At 53.2% G+C, this 21,431-nt stretch overlaps 1 long non-coding RNA gene across 5 annotated transcripts in view; it reads right to left on the minus strand.

Annotated features, from left to right (window-relative positions):
• LOC112648243 (uncharacterized) overlaps positions 1 to 21,431 on the minus strand; it is a 43,271-nt gene continuing 21,840 nt past the window's right edge. For 3 of the 5 annotated variants that reach the window (XR_007411884.1, XR_007411881.1, XR_007411882.1), the window contains one exon: positions 1 to 6,987. This is a non-coding gene — a long non-coding RNA (uncharacterized LOC112648243). Of the gene's footprint in view, positions 6,988 to 18,371; positions 21,166 to 21,431 lie in introns of those variants that run through there. The other 2 variants (XR_007411883.1, XR_004817394.2) reach the window with 2 other exon arrangements.

Below are 21,431 nucleotides of genomic sequence, written 5' to 3' on the forward strand. Positions count from 1 at the left end.
TTTGGGAGCTTCCTTTAACCTCGGGCCACGGAGGAGCGGGGCTGGCGGGAGCTGGACTGCCCTGGGTGTCCACCCTCAAGCCCATGCTGGTGACAGCCTCCGGGCCCCGGGCCATTCCTGGGCCGAAGCCTGCGCGTGGCTGCCCACGGCCTCGCTCGGAGGCCCGAGGGCTGGGAGGCCAGCAGACCGCGAGCCGCCGAGGGGAAGGACGCCCAGCTTCCCGAGCCTCCACTCAAATGGGGTGGAGGGAAGTGAGGCTGCCGAGTGAGCCACCACGCTCAGTCGTCCCGGGGCCTCCCGCCGCCGCCGGTGCCCGCCCTCCACTCCCTGCCGGGGGGCCGCAGCCAACCTCAGCCCACCTCGCGGCACAAGGCCGCCCCGGCTCCCCAACGGAGGCCGCCTCCACCAGGCAGCCCCCCATGCTGCGCGCTTGCTCCCCTCCGGTTCCTGCTGTCCCCTGTCGGGAGGCGCTCCGTGCGCGTGAGACCCCACCCGAGGCCCCAAGGCTCACACACCAGCCTGTCCTGCCACCCTCACGGGGTGGGCCCGGGGGTGGAAGCCCTGAGACTCGGGCCTCGGAGAGGTCTGGGGTCAGACGAGGTCCCCAGGTGCAGGCGACCGGGCCAAGCGCAAACCCTTCTCGAGAGCCCCAGGCGGGGGGGAGAGACGCTGAAAGCCTGAAGGCCTGTGACCCCCGCGGGCTGCGGTGCGCGGTACCCAAGCGCCCGGGGTCTGGGAAAGACGATCGCCGATGGCAACAGAGCAGGAGGAGAGGAAGGCTGACGGGGCTTCAGCCGTCAAACACTGGCTGGAGCTAAGGTGGGGAGATGGGTACTCGTGGCACCCGCGCAGACTCTTCCGTGTACGTGGAGCAGCTCATGTTTTGAAGGAGCACGTGAGTGCAGCCCAGGCAGGTGGCCGCGTGCAAGGGCTGCCGACAGCCACACCCGAGAGCTCTAAAGGATGGCAGGGGGCAGGGGGACAGGGGGTGACCTCCCTCCCGGGAGCCCCGGGGCGGCAGACCCGCTCTTCATCTCCCATCTCCGGGCCGCGCTCCTGCGTGGATGCACATGCCCTAAGGTTCGGAGGATGCACTTCCCTCGAAGCCGCGAGCAGCAGCTCAAATGTCATGTTTTGACCCAATTCTCTCAGTTTTGCCGTGGACGAGACTGGTCAGTCCTCCTGGGTATGTTCCAATTTGGCATAAAATTCTGTGTCCGTGTGGCTGTCCCTCCAGGGCTGCGTGGCCCACCTGGGACCTCGCACACGGCCCTCGGAACGGCCCACGGCCACCTCTCCACGGCTCAGAAACTGCGGGCTGAGGTCTAGAAAATGTTGGGCAAGAGGCTCGGTAGGTGTTAAAGAAGCTGGAGGACAAGCGAGAGAATCACATGTGTTGGAGGAGGAAGGTTCCGAAGACTGAGTGAGCGAGTTATTCGTGGCGGTTCCAAACCTCAGAGGAGAAATGCCTGCCAGCAGCCTGCCTTCCAGAACTTGGTTCCCCAAGCGTTTTATGGCTCAAACAAATGGCATTAACAGTGAATACATGCTAGGTGTGAATAGGGCTTGAGAATCCAACCTCCCTCAAAAAAAAAAAAAAAAATGAGAGAGGGAGAAAGTGCGACTTGGACAGGGCCGCCTGACTGGCTCATCCTGAGACAAGTTTCTGGAGGCCTCTCAACAGGGGCTACACACTGGAATCCCCTGGGGACCTTCCCAGCCCGGCACCCTCCAGACCTCAGGGCAGTTAGCTCGGGGTCTCTGGAAGTGGGCCTGGGCATAAATATCCCCCCCACCCCGCCGCAGCAACCATGAGGCACAGGGGGTATTGCAAAACCATGGTCTACACCGCATGCCACTGATTCGGGCACCAGCAAACAAAACTGAACAAAATAAACCCGGGCCCTGAAGAGTTCAAGACCAGCTGGGTGCAGGTTTGTGCACACATGCTCCAAGGAGCTGTGAGCGCTCGGAAAAAGTCACAACGCTGCCGTCCTTCCCCGTGGGGAGACCGAGCGGGGACACGGTGAGCAACAGCAGCGAGGGTGGGAGAGTGAGGAGGGGCTCCCAGTGACGCGCCAAGGGGCGTCCCTCTCGTTGTCAGGACGAGAGAATGAGTCAACGCCTGGAAGACTTCGGAGCTCAGGCCAGGGAGAGGCCTCCAGGCTCCATCTGGTTTCCAGGCACGATTTTGCTCAGTCATTCCAAAGAGAGAGAATTGCATGAAGACACCCCGATGGGAAACCTGCTGCTTCCCTTGGCAGCTCGGCCCTCGGGGAGGGGGGCAGGAGGTCCGTCCTTCCCGGCCAGCCCCCGCTGACCCCGCTCCCCAGCGCTCGCCCCTCGGCCTTTGGGACACCCCTCTCAGGGGAGGCGCCGTCAGGCTGGAACGGCATTCCAGAAACTCAGCCCTTAAAAAAAAGAAATGCACCCCTGTCCCCCTAAAGTGATGAACCCCAGGGAAGGCACGAGCCCTGCCCCGCACCCAGGAGAGCCCCTCTATGAAGGGGGGGTCCCCGCTTTCCAGGGCCGGGGGGCAACGATGCTCGTCCTCCCTGCAGAGCCCCTGAGCTGGATCCCTCAGTGGGGCAGGGTCTGGGGGGCCGTCACCCCTATAACTGGGGGTGGGGTGGAGGCTGCCAGCTGGGACGCCAGCCAAGGCATATGCACGGCCACGCGGAGCAGCCGACTGGCGGCTGGAAGGTCAAACGCTGCTCCCGCTGTCCGCACGGCCTGGCCATTGGGGTGCCCCCCACAGAGGCGAGCCGGGCGCCGGCCACCCCCGCTCCCCGGGGAGGGCGACTAGGGGTGCCCACCCGGTTCCCCGGGTTCGTGCCGGCCGGAGGCTCCCCTGCCCACCTCTCCTCAGGGGCAACCGCAGGCTGGGGCCCCCGGAGAGATGACAGCCCCGGCCCACGAGGGCGCAGGATGGAATTCTGCATTTAAAGGTCAAGGTCGATGGCACGAGGCAGGAGGGCCACGTGAAGGAGAACCCTGGGGTTCGGGGTGCAGGAGCTGTCATCCTTCGCGGGAAGATGCGAGACCCTCACACGGCTCTGTCTGTTCCAGTCCCACCCTCCTCCCAGGCCTTTGCCCAAAAAATGAGAGAGGGAAGCTTTAAATCAAGTCCCCGAAATCCTCTTTTGGCCTCAAGATAATAGGTTGGCCTTTGTGCTTCTGCTACTGCAGTGGGAGGCCTGCCTGGGGCCACAGAGGTGGCCTTGGCCTCACGCCCCCCAACCCGGAGCCTGGCCTGCAATGGCTGGGCTGAGGTGGGGGGGTGTCACCTGCATGCCCTGGGGCCGAGTGCTACCCCTTCTTGGTTTGGTCGCACTCCTTGCCTGGGCCACCGCTGAGCTACCTGCCCCAGCTTCCCCCCAGTATCCCTGAGCCTTCCCGTCTGCCCTACATGTGACCCTCCTGGACCTACCAGCCCTCACTGGTGGACACACGCCGCCGTGAGACAGGTGAGCAGGTCCAGCCGGACACTGCCCCCCGCCGCTACTGTGGGGTCCCAGATGGCTCTCCTTGGGGGGGTCCTTGTGTTCCTTCCTCCCTTTCCATCTCCTCCTCTGCCTTTCCACGCTCTGGGCTTGCTTTTTGTGCTTTTTGACTCATCAGGTAGATGGCCTGGTGACCCTGGGTCTTCAAAGGAGGCCTCGGAAGTGTTGCCCTCGTCCCCTCAGATCACTGCCGCGAGGTCTGTCCCTACAGCAGAGTCCCTGCAGCATCCGTAGAGGCCTGTCCGCCCAGGACCAACCACGGCTCTCAGCAGAACACTGCCTTGTCGAAAGAGCTCTGGGCAGGACGTGGTAGTGTGCTGTCACTGAATTTACGTCTGCTACGTGTCTTACTGGACCAAGGAACAGTCCCAGCTGCCCAGAGAGCCACCTCTGCCCTGCACCTCAGGGGTTCATTCTTGCTGAAGAGACAGGCGGAGACAGGCAGCCCCTGAGAGCACATGACAACCAGTAGCCAAGCAATACTCTCCATACTTTTTATATGTGTATAAAGTCAAAGAACAGTTCGGATTCTGTAGCAATAGTCTATCCGATCCACATGATGGGGTGAAGAGGCAAGGGGAAGAGGCCGTCCAATCCACACCCCAACGTGTACAAAAAGGGCGATGTACTTAGCAACTCTCAGCTGCCAGGATGATGTAGCTCCACCCCATCCCCAGCGGCCAGGGGGCACATCACAAAAAAAAAAAAAAAAAAAAAAACCCAGTGGGAACTAACCTGTATGGGCCCAAGGTGCTGGTGGGGGGGGAGGGGGGGACTCGTCCAGAGGGGAGGGAGGCCTGTGAGGAGGCCCTGAGGCCGTTGGTGGCTGAGCATGAGCTCTGAAGCCTGTTCAGCATCACGCAGGTGCCGTGGAGCTGGCTGGCCAGCCCCTGGAAGCAGGGGTACCCCTCCAGGAGGCTCCGGTAGTGCCTAAGAAAGTCCCACTCCTCTTCAAGGTAGGTCAAGGCTGCCGTGAGCGGGCACAGGGTGAGTGTGCCATGGTCCTAGAAGTGGCTGTGCACACAAGCAGGCCGTGGTGAAGGTGATGGAGTAGCAGGTGCGAAGCCAGGTGAGCGGGCCTGGATAGCTTTCAGCAGGTGTTTGCTGCCATGGTTTTGGAACCCCTTGAAGAGGGGGATCTTCTGCAGGGAGGAGCTGGGTTGGGAGCCCACGGCGAGGTAGGCCTCTATGTCACCGTGCTCTGTGTTCTGCAGGCTGTCACTGTCGTGGCGGAGAATGAGTCATGTGAAGTAACTGAAGCTCACCCCCACGCTCTTGTCGCGCAGCTCACACCCCAGGCTGCACTTGTCCAAATAATCCCCCCACGTGCTGCCCCGGGAAGAGGAGGAGGCAGGCGGGCTCCTCAGCTCCGAGGGCTTGGAGGCAGTCGTGCTGTGTAGCTGCTACAGCATGTCACCAAGGTGGCAGGCAAGCACGTCACTGGCTTCCTGGACCACTGAGTCCTCTTACCCGGGGTTTAGGGTTCTCATTGCCTTTCCTGAGGACTAGGAGAGGCTTCTTCTGGGTGCTGGGGTCCAGGCTGCTGTGAACAGCTGAAAGCCTCAGAGGGATGGTGAGGCAGGTGTGGGGACAAGGGATGGGTATGGCCAGACGTAAGGAACCTGTTGTTCGGGCAGCTCGTGAGCGGTCTGGCGGGCAGTGGGATCTGTCCGAGCATCTCGTGAACCGGGAGGTGGCTGTGGGCCTGACGCGCCGGGAATGCTGCATCCTTCCCAGGTCTCTTTGAGGCCAGAGATCTCAAAAGGTGGTTTGCCCCCTGACAAGGTGCACGTGACTCACCCAGTGGCCACATGTCCCCTTCCAAACTGTGCTCAGCACCTCCAGAGCTGTGACCTCAGGGGTCCCGCCCAACGCCTTCTTCCTCTCCTTGCAGGACTCGACTTTGCTTGCCAGTGGCAATCCCCTGGCTTCGCCTCCCCGTCCTCACCGAGTGAGGGCTGGCCCTGCTTGCGGTCCCGGGGACTAGCCCAGCCTCGGTGCAGGTCCTGGCGGCCCCGACCATCTGCTGCGGGTAGTAGCGGCCGTCGGCTTGGCCAGTGCTCCCCTCGCCCTGAGATCTTCAGCAGCAGAGCTCCAACACAAGGTCGCTGTACTCGAAAAAGCCAAGGGAGCCTGTGGGGTGTCGGTGGGGGAGGCCGAGGTGAATGTGCGTCGCCACGGACGCCTTCTCCTTCTGGTGCAGCTTGAGCAGCAGCAACATAGACAAGATCTTGGCCACAAACACGTTCTGGGCGTCTGAGACCTGGATTTCGAGGCCCTCGATGAAGCCCTCCTTTCGCAGAAGGCGACACCTATGGATAGCACCGCCAGCTGTGGGGTCCACTAGGACCTCCTGGATCTCCTTCGCCGGGGCTGGGCTACACCCAGGGCCCCGTGAGCCAAAACTTCTGGAACCCTGGCTGTCCCAGGGTTGGCTGGAGCTGGCTTCCCTGCAGTTGCCACCGCACACATCTTGTTCTGGGTGTTGTTCAGTGGACCTAGTAGGATCTGCTGCTTCCTGACTCAAGCACAGTGCTGGGAACATTACAGAAGCCTCTTTTATTCTTTAACACAGTTAGGGAGGGAGTGCTCAAGTCCTGCAGGTGCCCTAGGCTGTCCCACTCTGTGCCCTGCACCCCACTCTCCCGAGACCCGCAGTCGTGGGGATGGGCTTACTTCCTGGGACAGGGTAGGGGGGGGAGTGGAGGCAGGCATTGGTAGAGAAAGTGTCTTTATCAGATTAACTGGTAAAAATGCTCAGGCTCCCAGCTTCTGTGAACAAGGAGACCAGCCTCCTGTGTACCCAATGGTTTCCAGGCCGGTGGGGGGTTGTTTTTCCTCCAAACCCTTGGCCAGCCCTACATCTCACCCGAGGGCTGTGGTTTGGGAAATGTTTTGACTTGAAACATTCAAGCCGGTGGTGGTAGTTGGAGTTGTGAGACCTTTCTGTGCTAAAAGGAAAAATGAATAGTCTATTTAGAACCTGTTAACAATTCACAGTATAAAGAACAGGCAATAATCTTGCTGCTGAAACGCAGCTTTCTGAGGGTCTTACTCCCCAGGGGAGCTGGCTGTGTGGCAAGCATGGCCCCAGCTCTGGAGTGTCCAACTGGAAGACCTCCCACTCACTAGTGGTGGCAATGCTTCCAGAAGGTTTTGCCTCTGCCCTGGCTTTTTCTGGGCCTCTCCTCAACCCCTTCCCAGAATACTCTCTTCCTGGGGCCTGTGGTGTTCTTGGGCTATGAGTAAGACTACTTTTCCAAAACCACATGAACTGTGCTCTGGACAAACAAGGGAAGGGTGGCTGTTTGGAGATGCCTAAAACAGCTTCTCTTGGGCGTGAGTTGTGAGGTTTCCCTCCTGTCACAGACACAGAGTTTCCCTGAAGGAGGAAGCTGGTTTTCCTCGCAGGACAAAACAATGGTCCCCGGAGCCTTGGGGACACTCGCCGGTGCTTCCATCACCAGAGCGATGCTTCATTTCACTGCATCAGAAGAGAAGGTGAAAATCATAGGTTTGTGAACACTCTGCCTAGTTGAAAAACGATTTACTGAGATGCCAAAGCTTGTTTCAAAAATCAACGGCAGTTAGGAATGGTATTCCTCTAATTTATCAAAAAGAATGCCTCTATGGGTACAAGTAATCTCCATCAAAATCCTGACAGGCTTGTGTCCAGAAATGCACAAACTGATTTGGAAAATGTGTATAGAAATGCAAGGGATCTAGAGTAGGAAAAACAATTTTGAAAAAGAACAAAGTTGTGTTTTAAACTAACACTCCCTGATTTGAAGACTTAATATAAAGCTACAAAAATAGACAAGGTGGTCCTGGACACACATGAGTATAGACACACAAGTATAAACAGATAGATCAATGGAACAGAGTAAGAGTCCAGCTACGGGCCCCAAAACCGAGAGTCAGAAATGCAACTGACTGAGCCTCCCAGGGCACCCCTGGTCCTCTTTTCTTCCTTCTCCCTCCTTCCCGAGATGAACCCGCACCTGTGTGCCCAGGCCCTGGCATCGGTCTGAGCCCAGAGACACCCAGGTGCACCGCAGCCCCGAGGAGCGCGGTGTGGTCAGGCAGGCCGCACCATGAGCCCTAGTGCACAGGGGTCCCTCAGCTCATCCTGGGGGCACCCGGGCCCCTGTTCTGGAGGAGGGGATGCTAATCCTGAGCGCTGAAGAATGAGAGGGAGACGGGCATGCAAGAGGCTTTAAATGGGAAAGGGGGAAGCTGGGGTGGCTCAGCGGTTTAGCGCCGCCTTCAGCCCAGGGTGTGATCCTGGAGACCCTGGATCGATCCCACGTCGGGCTCTCTGCGTGGAGCCTGCTTCTCCCTCTGCCTGTGTCTCTGCCTCTCTCTCTCTCTGAGTCTTTCATGAATAAATAAATAAAATCTTAAAAAAAAAAAAAAAAAAAAAAGAACTGCATCTACCTGATGGTGGAATTAGGGCCAGGGAGGTGGAGGGTGGCAGGCATGTGGGCTCTGGGGGTCAAACAGGCCTGCCCCTCACCCCAGGGTGCTACCTCTCTCAATCAGCAATGCATCCGTGTTGCTGCGTTTTGCAGTACTTTATCCAGATCGCATTCCACGATATGGATATACCGCCGTGTGTTGAACTGTTTACCGGTAGATGTGCATGGGGGTACTTCCTACTCTTCAGTGGTTATGAATAGAGCTTCTGTGAGCATTAAGTGTGCAAGTCCTGGGGCACCGGGGTGACTCAGTCAAGTGTCCAACTTGAGTGATCTCCGGGTCCTGGGATCGAGTCCCCTGTTGGGCTCCGTGCTCAGCAGGGAGTCTGCTTTGAGAATTCATTCTCTCCCTCCCGCTGCCCCTCCCCTGGCACTCTCTCTCTCTTTCTCTCTCTCTCTCAAATAAATAAATCTTAAAAAAAATAGTGCAAGTCTTTTTGTGGACATATGCTTTCCTTTCTCTTCAATAAACATCTAAGGATGGGATTGATGGATGAAATGGTAAGTCGATGGTTATCTTTATAAAGTTCTGCAAAGTGTGTGCTGTGCCGTGTTTGTGCCCCCACGGGCTATGTATGGAAGTTCCAGTCGTTCCACACTCTTGTCAACATTTGGCATTGTCAAGTTTTTTTTTAGTTGTAGCCATTCTAGTGGATAAATAGTGGTATTTCATTGTGATTTTAATTCGTACTTTCCTAATGACTAATGATGTTGAACATATTTATCAAATGTGTACATATATTATATACATTTTTATCAGATATATGCTTTACACATATTTTATCACTGTACTTTATCTTTTCATTTTTCTTTTTTTTTTTTAAAGATTTTATTAATTTATTCATGAGAGACACAGAGAGAGGCAGAGACATAGGCAGAGGGAAAGGCAGGCTCCCTGCCGGAAGCCAGATGTGGGACTTGATCCCAGGACCCCGGGATCATGACCTGAGTCAAAGACAAGACGCTCAAACACCGAGCCACCCAGGTGCCCCTCTTTTCATTTTTCTTAACACTATCTTTTAAAGAGCAAGATTTAAAAATTTTGATGAGGTCTAATTGATCAGCTTTTGCTTTTATGAGGCATGGTTTTTCTGGTCTAGCTAAATCTTTATTTAATCCAAAGCCGTAAAAGTTTCATCGTCATTTTTTTTTTCAGAAGCTTTATAATTTTAGTTCTTGCATTAAGTACTATGATCCATTTCAAATTCCTTTTTGTGTGAGGTTTGCAGGAAAGGTCAAAGTTCAATTAATGCTTGTTCAGTTATACCAGCACAACTTATTAACCATATATGTGTGGACACTCCTGTCATGATCTTGAGAGTGTGGGATGGAGCCCGGAGTCAGGCACTGCAGGGAGTCTGCTTGAGATTCTTTCCTCCTCCCTCTCCCTCCCCCTCAGCTCCTCCCCCTGCTTTCACTCTCTCTCGAAAATAAATGGATAAAATCTGAAAGTAAAAGGAAGGAAGGAAGGAAGGAAGGAAGGAAGGAAGGAAGGAAGGAAGGAAGGAAGGAAGGAAGGAGGGAAGGGAGGGAGGGAGGGAGGGAGGGAGGGAGGGAGGGAGGGACAGGCCAGATACTAATCTTGGAGGCTGTCTACATATGGTAAGGAATCAGCCAAGGTTCCCACCTCCCACCTGAGGGGCTGCACCTGCTGCTGAGATGGAACTAGCAGCTGACTCCTGGCTTTGCCACTGCCTAGCTAGTTGACATTGGTCAGGTTGCCTCATGTCTCTGGACCTTAGTCTCCTCACCAAAATGTGGGGTTTGGTCCAGATGAACGTCACAGTCCCTTAAGCACTCATTCTATGGGTACTGTAGGTCTCCAGCCCCTCTCAGCTCCCAGGAACTCACCTCTTAGGGCCTCCTGCATTTGCCCTGCCCTGGGCCCGCCTGTCCGGTCCCCTGACCTCCTCCCCCGAAGCTGGTGAGAAGCCACAGAGCCTCATTAGAGGGCGGCGACAGTCACAGCCTTGCCAGTGGACTCCACCAAACAGCTTCCACTGAGGACTGAACTCGGCTTCTCTTCAGAGATTAAACAGCTGCTTCCAGGGCCTGGGCTTATTTTCTCGTAAACTGTTGAAGTCTAGGGGCCATGCCTTTGAACTTTCTTTATTGTCTTCTTTGAAACCTCATTAAATTTCCCTTCCCACCCACTGTTGGAGAGGAGTCCACCAGGCCTTGGGGAGGCCCTGTCCCTCCTCCCACAGCAGCCACTCCTCTCCTAACTGGGCAACACCCTTCACGAACCAGGAAGCACTGCTGGAGAGGCACCTGGGTGACTGACTGACTGAGCGGCTGCCTCTGGCTCAGGTCATGATCCCAGGTCCTGGGATCGAGTCCTGCATCAGGCTCCTAAGGGGAGCCTTCTTCTCCCTCTGCCTATGTCTCTGCCTCTCTCTGTGTGTTCTCATGAATATATAAACACAATCTTTAAAAAAAGAAAGCACTGCGGGGCTCAGATGGGGCATGGGGTGTCCTTGGGCCCCCCCAACAGGTGGAGAGAGGAAATAGATACCAATGAATGGTATCTATTCCCCAAGCTCCTCTGAGTCTAGTAGGAAATGCAGGTAAGAAAGAGCTACTGAAAAAATGCTCCACATCACTTGCCATCAGGGAAATACAAATCAAAACCACAATGAGATACCACTTTACTCCGGTGAGAATGGCTAAAATTAACAAGGTGACAACAATGTTGGAGAGGATGTGGAGAAAGGGGAACCCTCTTGCACTGTTGGTGGGAATGCAAGCTGGTGCAGCCACTCTGGAAAGCAGTGTGGAGGTTCTTCAAGAAGTTAAAAGTAGAGCTGCCCTACGACCCAGCAATTTCACTACTGGGTATTTGCCCCAAAGATACGGATGTAGTGAAACGCCGGGACACCTGTACCCCGATGGTCATAGCAGCAACGTCCAAATAGCCAAACTGTGGAAGGAGCCATGCTGTACTTCAACAGGTGGATGGATACAGAAGATGTGGTCTCTGTCTACAATGGAGTATTACTCAGCCAGGAGAAAGGATGAATACCTACATTTGCTTCAACATGGTTAGAACTGGAGGGTATGATGCTGAGTGAAGTAAGTCAATCAGAGAAAAACAATCATCATATGTTTCACTCATACAGGGAATATAAGAAATAGTGAAAGGGACTATAAAGGAAAGGAGGGAAACTGAGTGGGGAAAAATTAGAGAGGAAGACAAACCATGAGAGACTCCTAACTCTGGGAAACAAAGGGTTACAGAAGGGGAGGAGAGTGGGAGGATGGGGTGACCGGGTGACAGGCACTGAGGAGGGTACTTGGTGGGATGAGCACTGGGTATATACTATATGTTGGGAAATTGAATTTAAATAAAATATTTACAATTTTTAAAAAAGAGAGCTATTGAAGAGGACAGAGATAAACTACAGAAGTACATATTCCAATCATAAATTAGTGCCATCTTTTCTCTCCCAATAAGTTCCACAAGGACACAGACCTTGTCTTTCGTGCTCACCACTGGATTACCTGCATGCTATGATTGGCACATTCAAGAAGTATCTGTTCAATGAATGCACGTCCTGTTCCTTGCCATCCCCCCAGCTGCTAGAGCCAACCTCAGTTTAATAAATTCTTGCTAAAGGAATGAATGAGGGCAGCCCTGGTGGCCCAGCGGTTTAGCGCTGCTTTCAGCCCAGGGTGTGATCCTGGAGACTCGGGATCGAGTCCCACGTCAGGCTCCCTGCATGGAGCCTGCTTCTCCCTCTGCCTCTCTATCTCTCTCATGAATAAAAAAAAAAAAGGAATGAATCAATAAATGAGGGAGAGGTAAGGCAGGGCTTTGAAGGATGAATAGGAGTCAATCAGCCAGGGAACATAAAAAGAAAAGAGCAGATGGGGGATGCCTGGCTGGCTCAGTTGGTGGAGCATGTGACTCTAGATCTCAAGGTCATGAGTTTGAGCCCCATGATGGGCATAGGGCTTACATTAAAAAAATTTTTTTAAATCAAAATAAATAAATAAAAGAACGGGGCAGGAGATTACAGGGGCAGAGAGGATGACATGTGTAAAGATGAATGAAAATGTGGACTTCCAGTGAACAGTGACTTCTTGGAAGTGGCCTAATATTTATCTGAAAATGAACTTAAGTGTGATAGAAAAGCAGAAGACCAGCTGGGTTTTCTCATTCCTTTCCCTCCTACGACCAACTTACCCGCTTGAGATCACTAACAAAGCCAGAGCTCTGCGTTTTCCCACTGTATTTATCAATCACAACTTTTTTGTCCACAAGTGACCAGAAATTTAATTCAAACTAGCTGAAGCAAAAGAACTAGCAAGTGCAGGGGCTGGTTCTTTCTTTCTCTGTGTGTAGGTATGTATGTATCTACCCATCTGTCTGTCTGTCACAAGCTATCTAATCTTGCATTTTCTCCCTTCTGGATAGAGCAGCCTGACTCTCTCCTATTGCAAACAGCTTCCCATTTGCAGTGAGGGAGACATGCTTCTATGACCCCAGCGGCTCTGGAACCACCCATAAAAATTCCAGGAAAAGACTGATGGGTTCCGTTTGGGTCCCTTGCACACCCCAGACCAACCCCTGTGACTCGGCTGGCCAGGTCATGTGTCCTCCCATGACGGACAGTACCATGACTGATGGACCCAGGAGAAGGAGGGGAATGCTCCCTCAAATACTGGGTAAAATCAGTCCACGCGTCACCCCACTCCAGCCTCGCCGTTTTCCCAGGCAGCGAGCCAGGTGCCACGTGCGGACACGTGGCGGTCACAGCGTCACTCACTCAGCGGAGGAGAACGTAAGCTCGGGATACAGCATCTTTCATGTCCGGCTCTAACTACTTCTCTGGGCCTTAGTTTCTTCATCTGTAAAATGAGTACGTTGGGCTACGTTCATCTTTAAAGGTCCCTTCCAAAGATGACTTTCTGGTACATCTGAGACGTTTATTTGCATTTGGAGTCTTGCCCATTCAACTTGGATGATGGCGATGCCTGGTTTCCTGCTTGGTTAACTCATGAGGTCGGTTTGGATACTTTCTCTTCATGGTTCTCAGTTGTTTCAAAAAGACCGAATCTATTGTGCAGCCAAGATATCTAATCTTTGTCCCGAAGCACATTTTTCAGTCTCCTTCGGAATGTCAATTATTTGAATCATCATCTTGGGAAGAATGAGATATTTGGAGGTGAAGTACTTTAAATCGATCCCAATTTATAACGCTTGGGCCCAAACCTTTTATTATTTCTAATTGATATGGGAGCTGCAGGAAGGGAAATCATTGCTCCCTCAGGTTATCAGGGGCCTGTTTGACCTTGGTAGGGAATATTCCAAAGTGGGGTCTCTGAGCCTGGCGCCTTTGCTGTTTTATATTCATTGAGCACCGTGATGAGATGCAGGGAAATCACCAGGCCTGATGCACTGGCCCTGCGCTGCGGCCCTCTGTTCCTCTCTTGAGCATGTCCACACCCCCCCCATCCCATCTTCAGCAGTCCCAGGCCAGAGCAGGACACCCAGAAGAAAAACATCCTCACAGTCAACTGCTAGTTGGGGAAGCCTGAATTTAAAACCCAAGACTTCTTCTTCTTCTTTTTTTAAGATTTTATTTATTTATTTATTTGCAAGACACAGAGAGAGAGAGAGAGAGAGAGAGAGAGATTGCATGAGCAAAGTGAGGGGCAGAGGGAAAAGGAGACTCCCACGGAGCAGGGATCCTGATGCTGGACTCGATCCTGCTCTGCAATATGACTTGAGCCAAAGGCAGGCACTTAACCAACTGAGCCACCCAGGCGCCCAACAGCCCAGGACTTCTGACTTCTGGTCTCCCAAGTTCTCCTTCAACACGACGATCCCCTGCCTCCTCTTCACCTCCAGCCACGCTGGGAGCCTCCTTGTCCAGGGGTAGAACCAAGCCCGGGCCCTCTTCACCGTTAGCTCCCAAGGCCTACTTGGTGACACCATGCGTGACCCCAACCGCCAGCTACCCTGGGCCTTTCAGGTTTGCTTCCCGCAGCATCTTGAGTTGGCACCCCAGCTCCTGGGCCCCGGCTCTGGTTGCAGGGAAAGCTCTTTCCTTAACTCAAGCCTGATAATCTGACTCCCTGAGGGAGCCTCTAACACAGCCAAGCCTTTGTCTGGCTGCGGAGGCTGGCTCCCCTCACTCGTATCTGCTCTCTCTCAGGGCCCCCCTACCCCCACCCCTGCGGCCTCCCTTGGCGGCACACAATGGAAGACCTGTGTCCCTCTTTCACCACCCTGAGGATGTTCCAGCGGATGCGGGGCCGCTGCCAACCGGGCTGCGGAGGCCTCCCGGCCGACCGCTGTGACTGACAAGGTCAGCAGTTGGGTCGCTGCTGGGCCACAGGGGCTAGACCCCCCTAGCCTGCTGGCTCCGGGCCGAGGTGACCGGACTTTTCCCTGAACACCCCCTCCAGTCCAGCAGAAGAACCCTGTTCCTCAGAGGTCACGGCTTCCTTGACTGCCTCGAGAGGCCAAGGCCTGACCTAGCAACCTAAACCTTTTGAACTTGGGAAGAACCCCCGACTGTCCTCTTAATCATTTTTCCAAAGAGTCTAATACAAACCAAAGCCACCTCTCCATCCACCCATCCATCCACCCATTTTTAAGCTATTCTTTCATTTTATAAAAATGCTATTTTATAAAAATATTTATTGGACTTTTGCTATATTCCTGGCCAATGGATGAAGCTGAGCTGCCTTTTCAGAGCATTCCTGTTCACCGTGCCTCAAAGCCCACCATAAATGCTTCCTCGCACAGCACGCCTCTCCGCCTCTCCTGGCGTTGCTACGTTAACCCTGGAGGCTCCCTGCTCCCTGCTGGCTCTGGCACTCAGGCTTTGGGGGGTGGGGGTCACTGGTCCTGTGGCTTCCTGTGAGTGTGTACCGGCCTGGTAGGAAAACGCTCAGCGTCAGTTCCTTACTCTCCACTCCTCACCCAGACCCCCATCATCCACCTTCCCCAGCCCATCCCTTCCCACAAGACATCTCTGCCCTTGCTCACGGGGCACTTCATTTGCCAGCCAGTCTGTCTTTGCCCTGCTCCTCTGGCCTTCTTAGCAGGGTAACCAGATGAATCTTCCCACCAAAGCACCTTGATCGTGCCTTGTGCAGACCCTAATGCGCATCCGTTGTCTACTGCTCAGAGGATTTTTTTTTCAGTCATTCATCAAATATTTGCTGAGCACCTACTACATTCCAATGGCTCTGCAAGACCGCCAAGGAGAGAACAGTGAGCAAAATACAAATGGAGTCTAGAGAGAAAGACAAAAATGGGCAAGGAAGACAGTGAATGCGGTGAGCCTTCCACAGGAGCACTGCTTCGGGAGCCTTCCACAGGAGCGCTGAGATTGGCCCCGGAGGGATCTGTCAGGAAAGGTTTCCTGGAGGTGGGACAGGTAACCTGAATTAAAACTCCCTTGCCTGCATTCAAGGTCTGTTCTTGCCCTCCAAGCTGAGAGCCTTCCACCCTTCCACCAGCTCAAACACCCGTCCCACCTGCCTTTCTCCCTCCTCCTCTACTGTGAATTGTTCCTCCATGTGTGGAACTCAAATCCCCAACTACCTCGGTCCACCTGATGTATTTTAATGTTTTAGCTGGGCACTGGGGGGGGACCAGCAGTGTCCCAGAGGGCAGGGCAATGGCTGTCCACCTACGATGACATTTCCCCACCAATCAGAGGACGCGCACAAGTGGGGCTGAGATGAGCCACCTCCCAGCCTGGATCTTCACACACTGCTCACACTCTCTTCCACACCCTCTTCCCTCTTCTCCTGGTTGACACCCAGATGCGGCTGTGGCCCTGCCTTGACCATGACCTGCAAAAGAAACCTATGTCCCGGGTCCTTAAGCCATTGCACTGCCGGCTCCCTTAGTTAGAGCAGGCTAGCTTTACCCCAGCTACTGCGATTGCCAACCTGTCAGCTTTCCAGCTTCCACCGGGAGGGAAAAATCTAGCAACACCATGCCTGCAGTCCTGCAGGGCAACAGTCAGCAGGAGCTAGAGCCCCCTCTGCCACAGACCCCACAGTGCCCCGGAGAGCCTGAGACCTAGTGTCCAACGTGTCCCCTGCACTCTTGCTTTTCTGACACTTCGCTCTTTCCCACCAACTGCCTGATGCTTGCAGACAGTTGTGTTCTTAGAAACATTTGAGCCCCGGAGTAAAACATGACTCAGGTGATCCAATCCCTGACGATCCACCTGCTTGACTCTTCTCTCAAGAGGTGTTGCTGTTTTGGGGTGCCTGGGTGGCTCAGCGGTTGAGTGTCTGCCTTCAGCTCAGGGTGTGACCCCGGGTCCGGGGATCAAGTCCCGCATTGGGCTCCCTGCCGGAAGCCTGCTTCTCCCTCTACCCATGTCTCTGCCTCTCTCTCTGTGTCTCTCATGAATAAATAAATAAAATCTAAAAAACAAAACAAAACAAAACAAAACAAAAAAAGGAGTTATTGCTGTTTTAAAACATTAACCAGTAATCTCAGCCCTGGTTGAGGTCCTAGATCAGATGCAATGCCTCCTGCCAAAAGCAAATATTCTATAATGTGCCCCTTATATTCCTGAAATTAAATTAATATTACCCACCTATGCACAATTCTCAACATCAGCATGATGCCCTAATGGAAATATAAAGGACTTATGATAACAGCATGTGTTTCCATACCTAAAGGTGTGGTGTGACTGCTTTAGGAGCCGGCAGGAAGTATCAGATGCTCCTGGGTGGGAGCAGAGGCCCCTAGGAGCCTGACAGCTGTGGATGCAGAACAGGACAGCTGTGTGATTCTGGGAGCTCATGTACCACAAGTGTCATTGCCACCAGGGATCTGATCTTTCTAATTTTTTTTAAAGATTTTAATTATTTATTCATGAGAGAGAGGCAGAGACACAGCCAGAGGGAGAAGCAGGGACCCCGATGCGGGACTCGATCCCAGGACCCCAGGATCACGACCTGAGCCAAAGGCAGACGCTCAACCACTGAACCACCCAGGCGCCTCTGGATCTGATCTTTCTAAAAGGTGAACAGCTCTTGGTCAAGGCCCCGTCACTTCCAAAGCCAGTCTTCCCTGATTTCCACAACAGTTGGATTCCTGGAAAGCTTTGTGTATCTGAAAATGTGCAACAAAGACTTCATGAATAAAACAGAGTTCAGTTTTGGGCTCGGATCATCCGTAACGTGTTCTCCACTCAAGCACACCCAACGGCACCCAGCCGTCATGCGGGGCACAGGCTGGGGACACCGTCGAGAGAATATCAGGCTAACATCGCTGCCCTTTCCCCCACCGAATGCTGAGAGCATCCTGACACACCATGAAGACAACCAGGCACACCCACACATTCCTAAAGGCCCCCTTCTGACGGACGCCATGAGAACCATTGCCTCAAAGCAAGATGACGCAGAGAGAAGGCAGTATTGAAGCTTTTCCTGAGATGACTTGAGTTTTCTTCATAGCTTGTGGAAGGTGCATCTCGATTTTCTGCGACTGTCTGGACTTTTAGACATTTGTTTAGGAAGGAAGAGGCGGTGGTCAGAAGGGCCTGGGGGTGGGGTGGGGGTCTCCAGAGTGCGGTGCTCACACTCCCCCATGGCTCTGGGGGAGAGGCCTTACCTCCCAGCTCCTGTTTTTAAAAAGGATGTAGGGGGATCCCTGGGTGGCTCAGCAGTTTGGCGCCTGCCTTCGGCCCAGGGCTTGATCCTGGGGACCCGGGATCGAGTCCCACGTCGGGCTCCCTGCATGGAGCCTGCTTCTCCCTCTGCCTGTGTCTCTACCTCTCGCTCTCTCCTCTGTGTCTCTCATGAATAAATAAATAAAATCTTTAAAAAAAAAAAAAAGAATGTATAAATAAAGCTGGGACTCAACTGAAAACCAATTCCCGCGTCCCTCTCATCTCCTGCCCGTTAATAGCCTCTTGGTGGGAGTCGCATGGAGACGTTGAGGGAACGAGCTGTGTGGAGCCGAATGGGCTCCACGTGGACGCTGAGGGCCTCGAGCGTGCGTTCACCTAAAATGTCAGTCCTTCACGTCGCTGTGATGCCAGGCAGCCAAGACGGACACGGTTTCTCAAAGAAACATGCCTATAAATCAAGTTTCACTTGGGCTGGGGTGGGGCCCAAACCCCCAGCCAGTCCCCCTCAAATTTAGGAAACTGAGAGGCTTGAGCACTTGGTCGTCTGGATCCTGCCGAAGAGACCAGCCCTTCGGCTTCCCCCAGTCGAAGGAAGCCCCGTTTTCTCCACAGGCCTCTGTGGCGCCTGAACTCCCACATGGCTCCCTAAGTGGCCTCTCAGGCAATACCGTACCCAAGGATGTAGGCAGGGAAGGGACAGTGGCAGGGAGAAAGGGAGCCAGCTGCTCCCCGTCAGGACGGGAGGGCCAGGGCTGCTCCTCCGCGGCCCCAGATCTTGATCCCCCTCGGCCCCGAGCCACGTCCCACCTTCCCACTGCAGGCCACCCGCCGCCTCATTCCCCTCCTCCGTCCCAGGCCATTTTTAACTGTCTGACCGGGAAGGATCTGACCTGACAGGACAATTAAATATTAATATCGTGATTGAAGAGCCTGTGTGCAAATCAATTAAAAATAGGACTTGTGGAGCTGAGACGTTTTCAATCTATTTTTCCTTCCTGTCGGGAAAGCTCTTGCCACGTAGCTCAGAGCCCAGGGCCCCAAGGCCAGGGTTGATCCCAGAAGGGGCCCACAGGTCCTGCCAGTGGGATAGGAGCCTCTACCCTCGGGGGGGGGTGGGGTGCCAGTGAAGGGGCTGATGTGGCTCCTCCTACCATGGGGGGCAGGGCCCCCATGCACAGACACCTCCTCCAGCAAAGTCTCCCCTGGGACTAGCTGCCACCCTGGGGGGCTCCCTTCCGGGCCAGCTTGCCTCAGACATCTGTAGCTATTGGCTTGTTGTGTTTGCACTGCATCCTAGAGTGTGAGGGAACACACTGAGGGCCGGGGCCGTGCCCTTCGTCTTTCCACACAGATCCCCACCCAGTTTCTGGAAAGGGTACGCAATTAATAAATGTTTGTGCAATGAATCAACAGGGCAATGACATCTGCCATTTGTTACTGATGAAAACCTGTCGAATGACAATTATTAATAGCTTAATTCTTCAACTTGAAGAAAACTCGACTTGAGGTGGCACCTGGGTGGCACTAGCAGCATGCCCCGAGGAAGCCCAGGACACATGAGGATCTCTTTCTATAAAGAAGCAGAGTAAAAAAAAATACAAAGAAAGAAAGAAAGAAGCAGAGTGAGCAGCTACTTCTAGACCCCCGGGATGAGCTGATGACCCACCACTAGCAGGTACAGGATTTGCCTCGGAGCTTTCTGGAAGACGAGGCTGAAGGGGGAACATCATCAGTTATTTTCTCACCAAAAAGAACACCAGCTGCTCAGCAGGGACAAAGTTCTCCTGAAACTCTGCACCTCAAGGGGGATTTGTTACGTGAATCCTTACACAGAAATCCCCAAGTGTCATTTTGCTGTTCCGCACATAAGCCTCACCCCTTCCTGCCACAGACCTGTCCTTCTGGTGGGAGTGTCAGTGTGGAACTTCTCAGCACGCACCTCTCTGCTCAGGTGTCACCTCCGAGCAGCCACTCCTGCCTCTTCTCCCCCAGGATTCCCTGTGAGCCCAGGACCACCCTCTCTTACTTCTCTGCATCACACTTACCTCTCCCAGATCACCTTACTTATTTGCTTGCTTACTTGCTGTCTCCCTCACAAGACTGGTGAGCTTCATGAGCGCGGGGATGTTGTCTGTTTGGTTCACTGCTGTACCCCAAGCCCCTCACGTAGGACTTGGTACCTAGCAGGCATTAGATGTATATTGCCTGGATTGTGACTCAAGGGCATATTCTCAACCAGGACTTGGCAGAAGCACAGAAACATTGTTTTAAAAGGAGGTTCTTAAAAAAAATAAAAATAAAAATAATAAAATAAAATAAATAAAATTAATAAAATAAAATAATAAAATAAAATAAAATAAAATAAAATAAATAAATAAATAAAATAAAATAAAATAAAATAAAATAAAGGAGGTTCTTATGGTTATGGACATTCCCTGATAAATATGAGATTACATGTTCCAGGCTCTTTGCTTTCTTGTAACAATTTCATACAGGGATAGAACAAGGAGGGTCTATACATGGATGACATGAGCAATTTCCTGGGCCTGCCATCTGCTTCAAACATCTGGGGGCCTGAGGTGAGCTTCAACAAATCTTCACACAAGGTCTGTTCTTTTTGCTCATGTATACGTTTTACAGAAAGTGTCGCTCTGCGTTGTCCAGGCTGAAGTGCAGTGACCATTCAAAGGCACGTTCCCACTACTGATTAGCACAGGAGTTTTGACCTGCTCTGTTTCCAATGTGGGCTGGTTCACCCCTCCTTAAACAACATGGTGGTCATCTGCTCTCTAAAGGTCACCATCTTGATCCCAGACTTAGTGTGAACACCCAACACCCAGTGGGCACAGCACACTATAGCCCAGAGCTCCTGGGGTCAACCGGCTCTCCTGCCTCAGCCTCTCAAGTCGCTGGGACTACGGGTGCCCACCACCACACCCCAGGTCAGTTCCTCCTTGGCCTCCCCAACAAGTGCTCTAATTAGAGCTTTTGCCTAAAGTGAGCGCCTTCTGGGCTGCCAGACAATGAGGCAAATTCCTAGTCACCTGCAAATATTTAAGAGCTAGACTGAGTCTCATCTGAAGAAAAGTCAACTATCTTCAGCAGAAACATCTGCAGGAGTAGCTACGGGCAGATCCAGTACATCCTGTGGATGAGAACCGTGAACTGTCAAGGGCTCACACAGGTCCTGGGGCAAGGCCCTCAAGTTCTATATCACCTGCCTCAGTTATCTGTTGTTATGTAACAAATTACTCCTCCCAAAAAAACCTTAGCTTAAAATGACAAACATCTGTTATCTCACAGTTTCTGTGTATTGGGAATTTAGGAGCAGCTTAGCTGGGTGGTTCTGGTTCATGGTGTCTGCTGAGGTTGCCGTGAAGACGTTGGCTGGCGCTGCCATCATGTAAAGGCTTCTCTGGGGCTGGAGCTTCCACTTCTATGGTAGCTCACTCCCAGGGCTGCTGACAGTTCCTCCCTGGCTATTGGCAGAGAGTCTCAGTTCTTCCCCATTGGGTCTCCCCACCGGGCCTCCCTTGAGGGTCTTTGTGACATGTTAGCTGGCCTCTTCTAGAGCAAGTGATCCAAGAGAGAGAGAACAAAAAGGAGGCCTCAGTGCCTTCTATGACCTAGTCTCGCTGCAACTTGCTTTTACTTCCACCGTATTCTATTTGTTGGAAGTTAAGTCACTGAGTTCAGGCCATACTCAAGTGAAAGAGAATTAAGCTCCACCTCCCAAACCACTGCACCATCTAATGTGCACAAAATAGCCTCAGCAGGAGAAATATGTACAATAACCATTACCACCCAGAAAAGTTCTTGATTGTGTGTGAGGG

This window comes from Canis lupus, chromosome 7 (assembly GCF_003254725.2).
Source record: "Canis lupus dingo isolate Sandy chromosome 7, ASM325472v2, whole genome shotgun sequence".
Taxonomy (NCBI): domain Eukaryota; kingdom Metazoa; phylum Chordata; class Mammalia; order Carnivora; family Canidae; genus Canis; species Canis lupus.